Source organism: Populus trichocarpa, chromosome 1 (assembly GCF_000002775.5).
Source record: "Populus trichocarpa isolate Nisqually-1 chromosome 1, P.trichocarpa_v4.1, whole genome shotgun sequence".
Classification (NCBI taxonomy): Eukaryota; Viridiplantae; Streptophyta; class Magnoliopsida; order Malpighiales; family Salicaceae; genus Populus; species Populus trichocarpa.
Window position 1 is genome coordinate 5298470 of NC_037285.2, and position 15877 is coordinate 5314346.

Here is a 15877-nt window from a genome sequence, read left to right on the forward strand (position 1 = left end):
TTAAAAAAGTAATCAATTGGACATGAACCAAATATGAAGGAAAAATAAATTACAGGGTCTATTTGAATTTTTTATGAGGCTGATACTGAATTTGTGGTGGAGAGAAAGAAAATGAAAAGAAAAAAAATCATTGGGGCTAAATCTAAGGAGTGATTGGGGTACGCGCCACTATATCTCATTGAGAACGTTGAGACTTTTCAAATATTATCATAAAAAGTGATGTTTTGTAGCTGAAGAGTCTCGCACACGCCAACAAGTTTTTTTCATAATATTAATATATATTGATTACAATAATGTCCATGAATAATTTTTCAATTTATAATAAAATCAATATAAAATGACAAATTAGTTCTTGTCAAAAAGTTATGTTGATTTTGTTTTTAAGAATATAAAAATAATTACACTATTTTTTTAAAATAAAATAATTAAAATATCCATGAGTAATAGGCATTGTATTATATTATTTTATTATAGAGTTAAAATAGTAATTTTTCTGTATAATAAAAAACAAAAAATTAATCTAATATCATATAATTTATAAAAAATAATTGTATCATTACGAAGATTAACTTGCTCCCACTACCTCATTCAAAGTTTTATTATTCAGAGGTAATTTTGTCAATTCGTGGACCGTCTCTTGCGCTAAGATAACTTTTCCTTATCTTTTAGCTTTTTATTTTTAATTTTAATTTTGATGAGTGCTATGCTTGTTGACGTGCATCAGCAAGTCATAAATGGAAATTGATCTGCCCAATTTCTGACGGGAGTTTTCTCTGTGAATTTAGTTTGAATAGCCAGATTCCGACGAGGAGAAAAGAATGAAGGTGGTGGTTTGATTGTTTTTTTATACAATCCTTGATTAATAATTAAATTATACAAGGATTAAAATAAATTTTTTAAAATTATAACATTATTTCAAAAAAAAATTGACATAACTGACTAAAAATGTGTTTGATATTGCGATTAAAATAATATTTTTATTAATTTTTGAATTTACTTATATCAAAAATAAATTTTAAAAAATAAAAATATTATTTTAATATATTCATAAATTTTTTTTGAAATCAATTGTTACCGCCCACTCTAAAAAACTAAAAAATATAGATTCTTAAAAAAAAAAACCCTAAAATATACAATATAAATTTTTTTAATAACATATTAAATAACAATCCATTCACAAGTTATTAATCCAAATTAAAGTGTTGCCAATTGACATCAACATTTTCACTAGAGAAACTCCTTAAAAGTTAAAACAAGAAGTGTTAAGTAAATCATGTGCACAAACAAAAACCAGAGAAAGAAAAAAGACAAAAAGATTGATAGAGTTGAATACCGCCCGCCCACTCCAAAGATCCCACAGAACGACAGGCCATTGCGTCTGACTACTTTCTAATCCAATCCAATAGAAATTCAAAAACATAGTTGGCATCACGACGACTCACATAAGAGAAAGAGAGAGGCGGAGGCAAAGAAGCGAAAATGGAGGGGCAGCCGCATCCATACGCACCAACAGATCTCAAACTGCCTGGCTATGTTCCTAATTTCCTCACTCAATTCACCATTGTCTCTGTCTATGGACTCTCCTCTCTCATCTGGATCCTCTCTGGTTTGCCCTCTTTTTACACTCTTTTTTTCAGTCTTTTTTCCAAAACTGAAAGTGGGCTTTCATTTACTATACTTTACTGGATTGTAGATTTTATAGATTCCCTTTGAAAAATCCCGCAGTTTGTAGTTTTGGTTTATTAGCAGTAGCAGTAAACATAGATTTTGAAGCATGCATATTCTGTATGGCCCACTCTGATTTCAACTTTCAATCATGTACTAGATGTTTTTCAGAGTATTCTTATGGCTGCAGAAGCTAAAGGATCTTCTTAGAGGGATTGGCTTTCAGTTTCTCACTTAATTATTCTATGCACAGAGTTCACTGGTCAGTTATTAATGGCTGTTGCCTTGCTGGGCTACCCATTGGCAGAAACAAAATCTTCAATGAGAAATAAAAATAAACAAAGGAGATGAACTTATTCCACTCTACTCTGCATTTGCTAATTGAAATTTGAGATCTTTTTTCCAATTTTTATATATGTAGTTCAAGATCTAATTTTGTTCCGTGTTTGCACTTGGTAGACTGGAAAGGGTATTAAGGCTTGTTCACTTTGGATTTGGAACTACAGTTCTTTCCCAACGGAGAATCAATGTTTTTATCTTTTCTCGCTCTCTTTCAAGTAACGAAAAGGAAAGGTTACAGACCGTTTCTTGTTTAGATGTATTTTTTGAATCTTCATTATAGATTTCCTACCTCTGCAAATGCAACATTTTCTCTGACCAGTGATAGTTTTTTGGTTTCTAGCATATTTTTTGGTCCATACTAGATTTTATAACAAAATTTGTTTTGCATCCTGTTACTTTGTGATTAGTGTTGTCCATACTGAACCAAAAGCAAACACAAATAAAACACAAACAAGTAGATTTATGTGGTTCTTCAAAACGAGGTACGTCCACGGAGACAGCAGATTGTATATTATTGGAGGAATGATACAAACACTCAACTCAACCCGGTACAATCCCAGTAAACCTAGTGTTTCACTCTTACACTTGGTGTTTCTCTCAAATCTGCTCTTTCTCACTCTCAAAATTGTACTTGCACTCACTGCACACACTTCCTCTACTTCTTGCACTCTTGCTTTCTCTTTGTCTCCATTTATAGGAGAAATGAGAGTCTTGGTAGCAACCAACAAAAAACAAACAACTCCTAACTACTACAATAAATATAGTGGTTAAAAGTCATGATGGTTGAGAAAATGTTGATAAATTTGCTACAAATCTCTACCTTGACAAGATATTTCTATCCAATCCTCGTGATTAATTAATGTTGCCTCTAATGCGCCAAATGGCGCTGCACCCTGAAGGTGCTCAACATCGAGAGATGTTGATCAAGTCCAAACAATGTTGGAACTTGATCCTTGAGACACATTTTGTGAGCATGTCAGCTGGATTATCTGCAGTACCAATCTTCTGTAACAGAATATCCCCTTCATCCATAATTTCTCGAACAAAATGAAATCGAACATCGATGTGCTTGGTGTGGGAATGATGAACCTGATTCTTTGCAAGACAAATAGCACTTTGACTATCACAATGGACATCCAAGTGCTCTTGAACAATTCTCAAATCTTCAATCAACCCATGTAACCAAATAGCTTCTTTGAAAGCTTCTGTTACTGCCATGTACTCTGCCTCAGTTGTTGACAAAACTACTGTTGATTGTAAAGTTGACCTCCAACTTACAGGCCCTTTAGCAAGTGTAAACACATAGCCTGTTGTGGAACGACGCTTGTCTAAGTCACCAGCATAGTCCGAGTCCACATAACCAACTAAATTTTATCCGAGTCTATCATCCATCTCAAACTTCAAACCAATATCAGTTGTGCTATGAATGCATTGTAGAATCCACTTAACTGTCTGCCAGCGACCCTTTCTCGGATCATGCATATACCTGCTCACCATACTGACAACATGTGAAATATCTGATCTCGTACAAACCATTGCATATATTAATGCACCAACTGCAATTGCATACAGAATTTGAGCCATATGTTTGCGTTCTTCCTCTGTGCGTGGAGACAATGAAGCACTTAGCTTAAGATGAGGAGCTAAAGGTGTGCTTACAGGCTTGGTCTTACCATCTACCCCGAATCTCTGTAGAATTTTCTTCAAGTATTGCGTCTGTGTCAAACAGACTGTGCCTTTTCTTTTGTCTCTCTGAATCTCCATGCCAAGAATCTTCTTAGCTTCTCCAAGGTCCTTCATTTCAAACTCAGTTCTCAATTGAGCTTATTGTAGCAAATTTGTCAACATTTTCTCAACCACCATGACTTTTAACCACTATATTTATTGTAGTAGTTATGAGTTGTTTGTTTTTTGTTGGTTGCTGTCAAAACTCTCATTTCTCCTATACATGGAGACAAAGAGAAAGCAAGAGTGCAAGAAGTAGAGGAAGTGTGTGCAGTGAGTGCAAGTACAATTTTGAGAGTGAGAAAGAGCAGATTTGAGAGAAACACCAAGTGTAAGAGTGAAACACTGGGTTTACTGGGATTGTACCGGGTTGAGTTGAGTGTTTGTATCATTCCTCCAATAATATACAATATGCTGCCTCCGTGGACGTACCTGGTTTTGGGGAACCGCATAAATCTGCTTGTTTGTGTTTGCTTTCGGTCCAGTATGCACAACAAATTGGTATCAGAGCATTAGGGAAGCTAGAACACTGAAAAAACATGTTTTTTCAGCTCTCGGTTCGAAGTTGCAGAATTTTCAAAGTTCTCGAATCTTGATTTTGACCACTTGTGAAGATTCCTCTCGTCAATACGAGTCCGGCGATATAAAGACCATCGAAATCGGAGTTGAAACGAGCCCTGCAGAGCTTGTCGAAGTTTCGCCTGAAATCTGCCGGAAAATCCAGACAGTGCCGGAATTCTAGCATGAGAGACTATGCCACGTCACCAGACACGTTGGCATTGAGTCATCATCCACGTCATCAACAGAGGGGTTTCACATCGCCATGTCATCAGCCACGTCATCTAATAATGACAGAATATTCTCTTGACAGAATAAGAATATTTCGTTAACAGTTAGAGAATATTCCCTTGACTGTGATAGAATATTCTTTATCAGAGACAAAATATTCCTTTCCTGAGTCAACTCGGTCAGATTGGTTTTTTGGCCAACTTAGTGATTTTTTGACCCGTTTTAGGCAGAGTCAAGCTTGTTCCTAGCATTTTCAACCGTTCCGGACGCAACCGTGGTGTCCATTTTGTGAAACAGCAAGCTAAAGTTACTGTTTTGGTTCTTTTGAGCATAAAAGTGCGTGTTTTAACAATTTCAGGAGTCCATTTGTAATCCAAAGACGTCCTAATGGCTGATATTCCAGAAGAAAGATCAGCGGGGAATGCTAGTATACCTCCACAATACATCCTGATATCGAGTACCAAATTTGAGGTGGAGAAGTTTGACGGGAAAGCTAATTTTAGCATGTGGAAACGTGAAGTCATGAATATGCTTGTCCAAATGAATTTGGATTTCACTCTAGAAGATAAACCGGAGGATTTGGATGATAAAAACTGGGAAAGGATAAATTAGTTGGCCTGCAGTTCCATCCGACTTTGTCTTGTAAAGGATTAGAAGTACGCCTTTTCAGAACAAAACTCTGCAAAGGAATTATGGCAGCACTGGAGGACAAGTTTATGAAGAAGAGTATAGAAAATCGTCTCTACTTGAAGAAAAGGATCTTCCGTTTTCAGCACAAGAAAGGTACTTTCATGAATGAGCATCTGAATGATTTCAATAAAATGATAGCTGATTTGAAGAATTTAGATGTGGAAATTGATGATGAAGATAAAGCTCTGTTATTATTGAATTCACTGCCTGACACATATGAACATCTCGTCACCACTTTACTGTATGGTAAAGAAAAGATTAAATTCATTGATGTGTCCAATGCTTTGGTGAACAATGAGTACCGGAAGAAGGACCAGATTGTTCACAATGAGTCAACGTCAGAAGCATTGATAGTTAGAGGCAGAACAAACCCTAGAAGATTTCGAGGGCGAGGGAGATCTCGCTCAAAATCCAGAGGAGAATCATCAAACAGAGGATATCTTGCAAAAGATGAGTGCAGAAGAGTTAAGACTCAAACTGGAAGGAGAGTTAAAACTCTTGGGTGTACATGATGAAACACAAGAATGAGGTCCTTGATATCTTTCTGAAATGGAAGAAAATGGTGGAGACTCAAACTGGAAGGAGAGTTAAGACTCTTCGGTCAGATAATGGTGGTGAGTACAGAACGCATGAACCGTATATTGGTGGAGAAAGTCCGATGTATGCTATCATATTCGGGACTAAGCAAAGTGTTTTGGGGCGAGGCATTAAGCTATGCTCGTCATATTGTTAAGCGGTTGCCTTCAGCAGCATTAAATGGAAGAACCCCCTTGGAGGTATGGTCAGGCTCTCCTGCAAATGATTATGACTCAATGCGTATATTTGGTTGCTCAGCATATTATCATGGAACTTCATCCTGATAATGTCGCTTGATCCCTTCATCCTGATAAACTTCAAAGAAAGGATTTGTAGTGTACTCACCACCATTATCTGACCGAAGAGTCTTAACTCTCCTTCCAGTTTGAGTCTCCACCATTTTCTTCCATTTCAGAAAGATATCAAGGACCTCATTCTTGTGTTTCATCATGTACACCCATACTCGTCTTGAGAAATCATCAATAAAAGTAACAAACCAACGATTACCTCCAATAGATTCATTCTTTGAAGGTCCCCATACGTCTGTGTGAACATAATCTAGAATCCCTTTTGTGTTGTGTACTGCAGTGCCAACTTGACCCTTGTCTGTTTTCCAAGAACACAATGCTCACATAACCCATGCTTCCCAGTCTTGGCGCCTTTTAATAGACCTTGCTTGACCAATCCTTGCAAAGCCTTTTCACCAGCATGCCCTAAACGCATGTGCCAAAGTCTGGAATTATCTGCTTCATCATCTTCCAAGCTTTTGGAAACAGCTGTTGTACCAGTAACTGTAGATCCATCTAGGAAATATAAGTTTCCTATCCTCGTGCCTCTTAAGACAACTAATGCACCACGGATTGCTCTCAAGACTCCACCATGCATGATAATCTTATAACCACTGGATTCTAGGACTCCAAGTGAGAAGATATTTTTCTTCAAGTCAGGTACATATCGTACCTCTGTTAGTGTCTTAACTACCCCATTATGCATCTTCAGATGGATAGTCCCAATCCCTTTGATCTCACAAACATCATCATTACCCATCAACACAGCTCCTCCATCGAACTCCTCGAGTCTCGAGAATAAGTGCTTGTTAGGGCATATGTGATAGGAACATGCAGAATCAAGAACCCATTCACCAGAATGGTTTTCTGGTGATGAGACCATGGATGCAGAGTCTCGTTCATCTTCATCTCCTGCAACGTTCACAGCTGGTTCATCTTTTTCCTTGTTGCCCTTGATTGGACAATCTTTCTTCCAGTGCCCTTTTGTGACAAAAGGCACTCATCTTTTGCAAGATATCCTCTGTTTGATGATTCTCCTCTGGATTTTGAGCGAGATCTCCCTCGCCCTCGAAATCTTCTAGGGTTTGTTCTGCCTCTAACTATCAATGCTTCTGACGTTGACTCATTGTGAACAATCTGGTCCTTCTTCCGGTACTCATTGTTCACCAAAGCATTGGACACATCAATGAATTTAATCTTTTCTTTACCATACAGTAAAGTGGTGACGAGATGTTCATATGTGTCAGGCAGTGAATTCAATAATAACAGAGCTTTATCTTCATCATCAATTTCCACATCTAAATTCTTCAAATCAGCTATCATTTTATTGAAATCATTCAGATGCTCATTCATGGAAGTACCTTTCTTGTGCTGAAAACGGAAGATCCTTTTCTTCAAGTAGAGACGATTTTCTATACTCTTCTTCATAAACTTGTCCTCCAGTGCTGCCATAATTCCTTTGCAGAGTTTTGTTCTGAAAAGGCGTACTTCTAATCCTTTACAAGACAAAGTCGGATGGAACTGCAGGCCAACTGATTTATCCTTTCCCAGTTTTTATCATCCAAATCCTCCGGTTTATCTTCTAGAGTGAAATCCAAATTCATTTGGACAAGCATATCCATGACTTCACGTTTCCACATGCTAAAATTAGCTTTCCCGTCAAACTTCTCCACCTCAAATTTGGTACTCGATATCGGGATGTATTGTGGAGGTATACTAGCATTCCCCGCTGATCTTTCTTCTGGAATATCAGCCATTAGGACGTCTTTGGATTACAAATGGACTCCTGAAATTGTTAAAACACGCACTTTTATGCTCAAAAGAACCAAAACAGTAACTTTGGCTTGCTGTTTCACAAAATGGACACCACGGTTGCGTCCGGAACGGTTGAAAATGCTAGGAACAAGCTTGACTCGGCCTAAAACGGGTCAAAAAATCACTAAGTTGGCCAAAAAACCAATCTGACCAAGTTGACTCAGGAAAGGAATATTTTGTCTCTGATAAAGAATATTCTATCACAGTCAAGGGAATATTCTCTAACTGTTAACGAAATATTCTTATTCTGTTAAGAGAATATTCTGTCATTATTAGATGACGTGGCTGATGACATGGCGATGTGAAACCCCTCTGTTGATGACGTGGATGATGACTCAATGCCAACGTGTCTGGTGACGTGGCATAGTCTCTCATGCTAGAATTTCGGCACTGTCTGGATTTTCCGGCAGATTTCAGGCGAAACTTCGACAAGCTCTGCAGGGCTCGTTTCAACTCCGATTTCGATGGTCTTTATATCGCCGGACTCGTATTGACGAGAGGAATCTTCGCAAGTGGTCAAAATCAAGATTCGAGAACTTTGAAAATTCTGCAACTTCGAACCGAGAGCTGAAAAAACATGTTTTTTCAGTGTTCTAGCTTCCCTAATGCTCTGATACCAATTTGTTGTGCATACTGGACCGAAAGCAAACACAAACAAGCAGATTTATGCGGTTTCCCAAAACCAGGTACGTCCACGGAGGCAGCATATTGTATATTATTGGAGGAATGATACAAACACTCAACTTAACCCGGTACAATCCCAGTAAACCCAGTGTTTCACTCTTACACTTGGTGTTTCTCTCAAATCTACTCTTTCTCACTCTCAAAATTGTACTTGCACTCACTGCACACACTTCCTCTACTTCTTGCACTCTTGCTTTCTCTTTGTCTCCATGTATAGGAGAAATGAGAGTTTTGACAGCAACCAACAAAAAACAAACAACTCATAACTACTACAATAAATATAGTGGTTAAAAGTCATGGTGGTTGAGAAAATGTTGACAAATTTGCTACGCATTCGATAATCGGTACTCTTCGTTTTATTAATCTAATGAACTTTCTTCCAGAGAATAGAATGTTTTTTGAGTAATTAATTAATTAATTGCAATAGGCCATTTCTCCGATTTCAGGAAGGTCTCGTAAATTAGCCAAAATTGATAGATTGCTCATGTGCTGGTGGGCTTTCACTGGTCTCACACACGTGATTCTCGAGGGTTATTTTGTTTTCTCTCCAGAATTTTACAAGGACAAGACTGCTCATTATCTAGCTGAAGTTTGTAAGTACTTCTTCTTCCTTTTCTTTTATTCATATCACTTTATTTTCATTTGTGGCATTTAGCATTATTTACAATTGAGAGGCCATTTCAACCCTTTATTTTAGAGACAGAATATGGAATTGTAAAGCTTTGGAAAATAATGGTACTCATTATATATTTGGCAGGGAAAGAATATAGCTAAGGTGATTCAAGATATGCTGCAAGGGATGCTGCAACGGTTACTGTTGAAGGAGTGACTGTTGTTTTTGAGGGTCGAGCTAGTCTCCTGGCAGTGTATGATTTCACTTGACTTGGTATCTAGAACGAGATTCATTTTTTTGTTCAAGTGTCAACAGACTTCATATCATCTTCCATTACCTTCAATCCCCTAATTCTTAAACAGTGTTTCTTGCTGACTTTTGGCAGGTGTGCTATTGCTTCAGGAAAATCATACAGCTACATACTTCAGTTTTCCGTTTCTTTGGGACAGCTCTATGGAACAGCTGTGTATTTCCTAACCGCCTACTTGGAAGGTGATCACTTTGCTGCAAGTTCATATCACTGTTATGTGTACTATATCGGTGCAAATGCCTCCTGGGTTGTAATACCCTCACTCATCGCTATTCGTTGTTGGAACAAGATTTTTTCAGCAGTCCAAGTTCAAGGCCAGAAAAAGACCAAAAGTCACTGAGGTAGATACAGACTATATCATACCAAGACTTGGTTGGATAAGAGTATGAGATTTTATTGTGCATTTTATTTCATGTTGTTAATTTATGCAATCAAATTTGTAATCTTGAAACCAATTAAACTATCACAATCAGCAACATAGACCTCCAAATCTCTAGCAACAATAATTGCTCCACAGAGATTGTTTGCACTGACACAACTACCTTCTATTCCATGCCATGCTTATGGATGTGAGCTTCATTTATAGTATGCGGCTGGTGGATGTGAAGCATTTTACTAGGGTTATCTGTTTGCTTTGCGGCATCATTTTTTAGTTTTATTTTACAGCTTATATGGTTATCATACAATGTCTTTAGGAGTTTGAAAGTAGAGAATGATGTGTTTCTTCGCAGAATACCAAACGCCATCGAGCAATTTCTATTTTAGATGCTCCTAGGTACAAATCTACTGGTTCTCTTTTCCTTTTTGACAAAAAAGAGGATTGAAAGCAGGGTCTCAACTCCCAAGTGAAATGGACGTTGTAAATGAATTCCTTGAAATGGTTTTTGGTACTGCCACTAGTGGGATTTCCCACTATCGCTAAAGCGTACTGTGCTTGATTGTTTATTTATTTATTATTATTATTATTAATATAAATATCCAAAACAATTTATATATATCTCAACTAATCTTGAGAAAATTCTAAACCCTGCTTCCTTTTATTAACATGGGTGTACGTTAGATTGGGTTCGTTTCAAGTTATCTCACTTTATCGAATTGCAGCGTCCAAATCTATAAGCGAAGCATTCTGCGTGGACAGAGTGACTGCTTCTTCTTCTTTCATTCTTTTCTCTCTCTTTTGTTGGTATGGGCAGATAAGGCGACTTGACTGCTAGGATTTCACATCATGAAAGCGATAGTACCTCAAAAATAGAAGGCGAATTCAAAACACGCTGCCCTCGAAGTTTGAATCTGTAGACTAATTTGTATGGATTGCCTGTGATTGCTAGAAATTAAGGTCCCATTTGGAATGGTGGGGTATTCGTCATGATTATGCATATACCTTTTCAGGGAAAAAACAGAGAGGGTATTGATCGATAGTAAAAAGATAGAACATGAGCTCCATAGCATTAAAAACCGCATCACTGTTATTAGTTTTTGTTATGTTTTTTAATTTTATAAGTGTTTTAAAAAAAATTAATTTTTTTACTTTAAATTAAAAAAATTAGTGTATTCAAATTATTTTAATAGATTAATATTAAAAATATTTTTTAAAAAATATTATTTTAATATATTAGCAAGTAAAATACAATAAAAAATATCAAACTCAATAACCTACTTTAATATCTTTAAATGAATGGACACTTGAAAGCTCTTTACGTGGGCCAGTCAAATAGCGTGTCGTATAGATAGATACTTTAGAGACTTGGTAGAAAGCTTCTGCCCTTGTTTTATTTTGCTTTTTGTTCCTAAAGCTAGATTTATGCCAAAAGGGAGCTTCCTTTCATGTGGTGTTGAAAGAGATCACAATAGCTCAGTAGAGAAGAAAGCAGAACATACCATGGAGGGGGTCTCTCTAGAATTGAAAGTAATTTCCTGCAGAGATCTCAAAGCGTTCAATTTCTTTCAGAAGCTCTCAGTCTATGTTGTTGTCTCCGTTTTTAACGATGAACCAAGGAAGAATGAACAGCAGCGACAAAAGACAGCAGTGGACTTTCTTAGTTGTGTTTTGAAGAAGAACGAAAAGCAACGACAACGCCTGCAGGGGCAAAAGACACCTCTAAACGATGAAGCACAGAAGAACGAACAGCAGCAACTTCTGCAGCGGCAAAAGACACCAGCGGACAGAGAAGGAGGTAGCAATCCTGAATGGAATCATATGATGGAGTTTGATCTCAATACCACTTCACTTCCTGGTCATGGTGATCATCTCTTTTTCAAATTTGAATTGCGCTGCGAAGGTGCCATCTTTGGTAACAAATCTATCGGGGAAGTTTGTGTTCCATTCAAGGATTTGATTGAGGAGTTTAACGGTAGTGTCAGGTTTGTAAGCTATCAGGTCCGAAACAGCGATGGGAAGCCTAATGGTGTCCTGAATCTTTCCTATGAGGTGAATGAGAAAGTCCAGAAGGAAGGAATTGAAAGTCCAAAAGTTGATTTGCCACCAGGAATTCGTTTCTCATCACCTAAGAAAGTTCGTTATCCATCCGTAGAGGTCGATGTTAAGTCAAGGAACGCATGCTTATACCCTTCCCTTGATGATATCAGCTTCAGTTCCCCTTCACCAGGCTCCGGGTTGCCTTCTATGGAGTTATCTCATCCAGTAAAGGTACGTTACACTATGCCTCCGCCAACCTTTCCATTACAACTTCCACCATCAGTTGCTGTGGATCACGGAGTGCATCAGCATCAATTTCCATCGCCACTGACACAGAGTCCAGGTTCATATCGGTACACAACAAAGACGCCAGAGTATGGTTGCGGAACATGTGGGTATCCTCGAGGTTGGGCAATCAGGGATGTAATGTTTAGCTAGTTAGATTAGCAGTATTAGTGGATGTTGGTGTTGATATTTTTCACTAGCAGGCCGGTGGCTGATGTGATTTCATTTCTGTATGAAACAATCCCCCTCTGCCTACTAGCTAGGGACATGTGATCTAATTTATGCTATGCTTGACATGTTTCGTAAGTACTGCTCCTGCCAGTACGATCTGTTCATACATAATAAAAAGGAATGCCAGTTCTTTTCTCTCTGATTCCTTCTTTTGCAGAGGCCAGGGCATCAAGATTTGCTTCCATTTCACAAGCAGCGTTCCCAGATCGATTGCTGCCTAGTTGTTATCTCTTCATCATGGCTGAAGCTTGTAATTGAAACAGGTATCTTAGTTAACAAGATTGAGGTGGACGGACAGACTATCAGATGGTCCACTGACCATCAACCGTGAAAATTTGGTGATAGAAGGTCAAATCGACTGTATATTCTTTCTCAAGGAATTGACGAGACAATTTGCACAAAACTTGACCAATTCCAATGGAAATTGGTTGGTAGAATCTTTGACTGCAACTATTGATCATGGCGTTTAGTTAAGGATTTGTTAGGCATGTCTTGTCTAGACGAGTTTTTCTTCTAAATCAAATGCATAGTTGTATCTCTGGGTAAGAACTAAGAAGACACCTCTCATTTGCCTTCCTCACTCGAACGAACGAACCAGTAAGGCAGGCTCTTCTTGTCGGATTAATTAGAAGCACGACTTTAGCAGTTCCATTCCTTTGCATTTCCTCCTTTAATTCCTTTATGCATTAATCTGCTGTTTCCTTGTCTCTGATTCTCTTTAGATTAACAGAGAGAAGCTACAATTATGATTTTTGATGATATTTTTTAAATTTAATCACACAGTAGAAAGGAAAAAAAAATAAAAATAGAGTTATAGAGAAAAAAATGTATTTTTTTCATCAAAACTTTATTTTTTTATTCGTGTAATCTTTTTATTTTGACAACAAAATGATTTTTTTATTGGCATCATGGTTTATTGAATAAAAAGTAATAACAGTCAGCAAAAATATTCACAGAAATCATAGTGATTTGAAAAAGAAAAGAAAAAACATGTACAATTTTAATAAAAAATCTTGGTTTTTTTATTTATGTATTTATTTTTTCTTATGAAAAGCATTTTTTTTAAGTAAAAACTTATTATGGTTATGAAAGTAAATTTTAGTAAAAAAATATAAATAATATAATTTTTACAGTTTTATATGAAAAATATAAGAGCCATAAATATGAATAAAATATATAAGAAAAATTATAATATAAAAATACATGTCTCACTCAATATTAATAAGCAAATTACTTTAAAAATACAGAATTATTCATGTAAAAATTGTTAATATTATCATAACTTGTTTTTTTTTAAAGTGCAAAATTAGATAATTTTTTAAATATTATATTACTAAATATTTGAAGCTCAAAATACCCTGGACTCACCGGGGCTATCCAACAAGATTTGTCTAGTTAACCGATCACGTCCTAGCCCAGTCTTCAAAAGCTTATTCGCCACCATTTAATCATTGTCCACTGTTCTAATTCTCATGGAAGGTTTGTCACTGACAGGCTTGTAGTTTTAAATATTCCAGATAGATGGCTTTTGTCATGCTGTGGTCCGGTCTAATTTATTTTTATATATATAAAAAAAATGGTCCAAAAGACATCACCGTCGTCTCTTGCCCAAAAGCTTTATATATATATATATATATATATATATATATATATATATATATATATATATATATATATATATATATAAGCTTCGGCATTATTGTCTCATCATCCACACTGACAAAAAGAGATTATGATAGCGTGCTGATCTAGCTAGCCGCCACACATGAGTATTGAAGTTCCTCCTCCGTCTCCTCCTCCGCCTCCTCCTCCGCACGCAAAATCATAATTGATGGGTTAAAAAGCTTTCTACTCTACACTTTTGATCGACAAACCCTCTACTTCAAATTGAATCATCATTTCCAGTCAAAGGTAGATACAAAAGGTCTAATGGAAGCAAGAATTTTCAGGGACATTTTATTTCTAAGCAGGAGAGTTGTTTTTTTAACCTTTTCACTTAGTTACTTACTTGGTTTGTATACAATTTTTTTTTTTTTTGCCTTTAATTGAAAAGTAAAGGGACCATATGTGACTTTTAGCACGATGTAAGACACTATGGCTCCGTTTGAGAAAGCCATGGCTCTTAGTTGTAATTGTAGCTTCTAAAAGAACACATGAAAATATTTGTGATATTAGTTTTTAAAGTATTAACCGAATACTAAAAGCTATTAAATATTTTTTTATTAAATCTCTACTTATTAGTAATTTTTTTTTAATTCTTAAAATATATTAGTACATGAACTAATGCATTAATTGTGTGACAAGAATGATTGTATATAGATGTTTTGAATGGGTGAAAGTAGATTAAAGAATTTTTTGAGTTATTTCATCCATTTCTTGTTGGTTTTTCTTAGACTTATTCTTCTATTCATGATTTTTATTTCAGAGTTTAAGCTCGGTCTTTGTATATAAATATTCAGTATAATTTATTTGAGTTCGTTAGTCCTTATTTAGAAATATACCTAAACAAAAAGAAATTGTTGGAATCCTTGAATGTTTATTGAAGTTAGTCATGTTGCATAAAGTGGGAGGTAATAAAGCCTCGAGGACAAATTATTAATCCTTGACAATAACAAAAAATTCAAGTTGAATTCTTTTTCTAAAAACTTCAAAGTAAGCACTCTGAACTAATTTTGTTTAAATATGGTTTCAATACTTGTTTAGTTTACATGTTAAGTTTGTTTTTTCTATATCTCTTGCAAGTTTATATATTTGCTCAACGTGCATGCTAGCTAGATTTTATAATAATTGCAAGTTTATCATATTTTTATATGTTTGCATGAATATAAACTAACAATTATGCTACATGTGTAATCATGTAATCATTTTTATACTTATTATAATAAGTTCTTATTAAACTTTATTTTGTTAAAATACCAGTATTGTCGTGATATTTTATTTTATATACTTGCTCTGAGAAGCTAATTATATTTATATAGGTTTGGCTGGTTAATACGATTGACTCAAGTTTTTTTTTTTAATTGATATTTTTGTTTTCAATTTCATCATTCAACACCTTCAATATTTGATTAATTATGAATTAGACTTTGTCATTTGTTTTAGTTTGTTTTCTATTAAATTATCTCAATCTCATGACCCGGGTTAGGAGTTTTGCGAGTTAACTCGTATAGACTTAAGTCAGTTTATTATGTTCTTTTTTAGATTGAATTTTTCCTAATCTCGTCATTTAACAATTAGTTTCTTGGGAATCAAACTTTATAATTTGTTTCAAATTGTTTTATACAGGGGTTATCATGGTCTCATGACTCGAATTATGGATTTGAAAGATTAACTCAAGTTGTATCGAGTTAATCTAACATGTTATCGTCTCAATATATTTTTTAAAATATGGTCTTGAATTTTTTATAGTCAAACTACGTTTTTAACAGTCATCAAGTTGTTTTTGGACC

At 35.8% G+C, this 15877-nt stretch overlaps 1 pseudogene; it reads left to right on the forward strand.

Moving 5' to 3' along the window:
* The first annotated feature begins 1264 nt into the window (after positions 1–1264).
* Positions 1265–10114, forward strand: LOC18094486 (probable 3-beta-hydroxysteroid-Delta(8),Delta(7)-isomerase; annotated as a pseudogene).
* The last annotated feature ends 5763 nt before the right edge of the window (positions 10115–15877 follow it).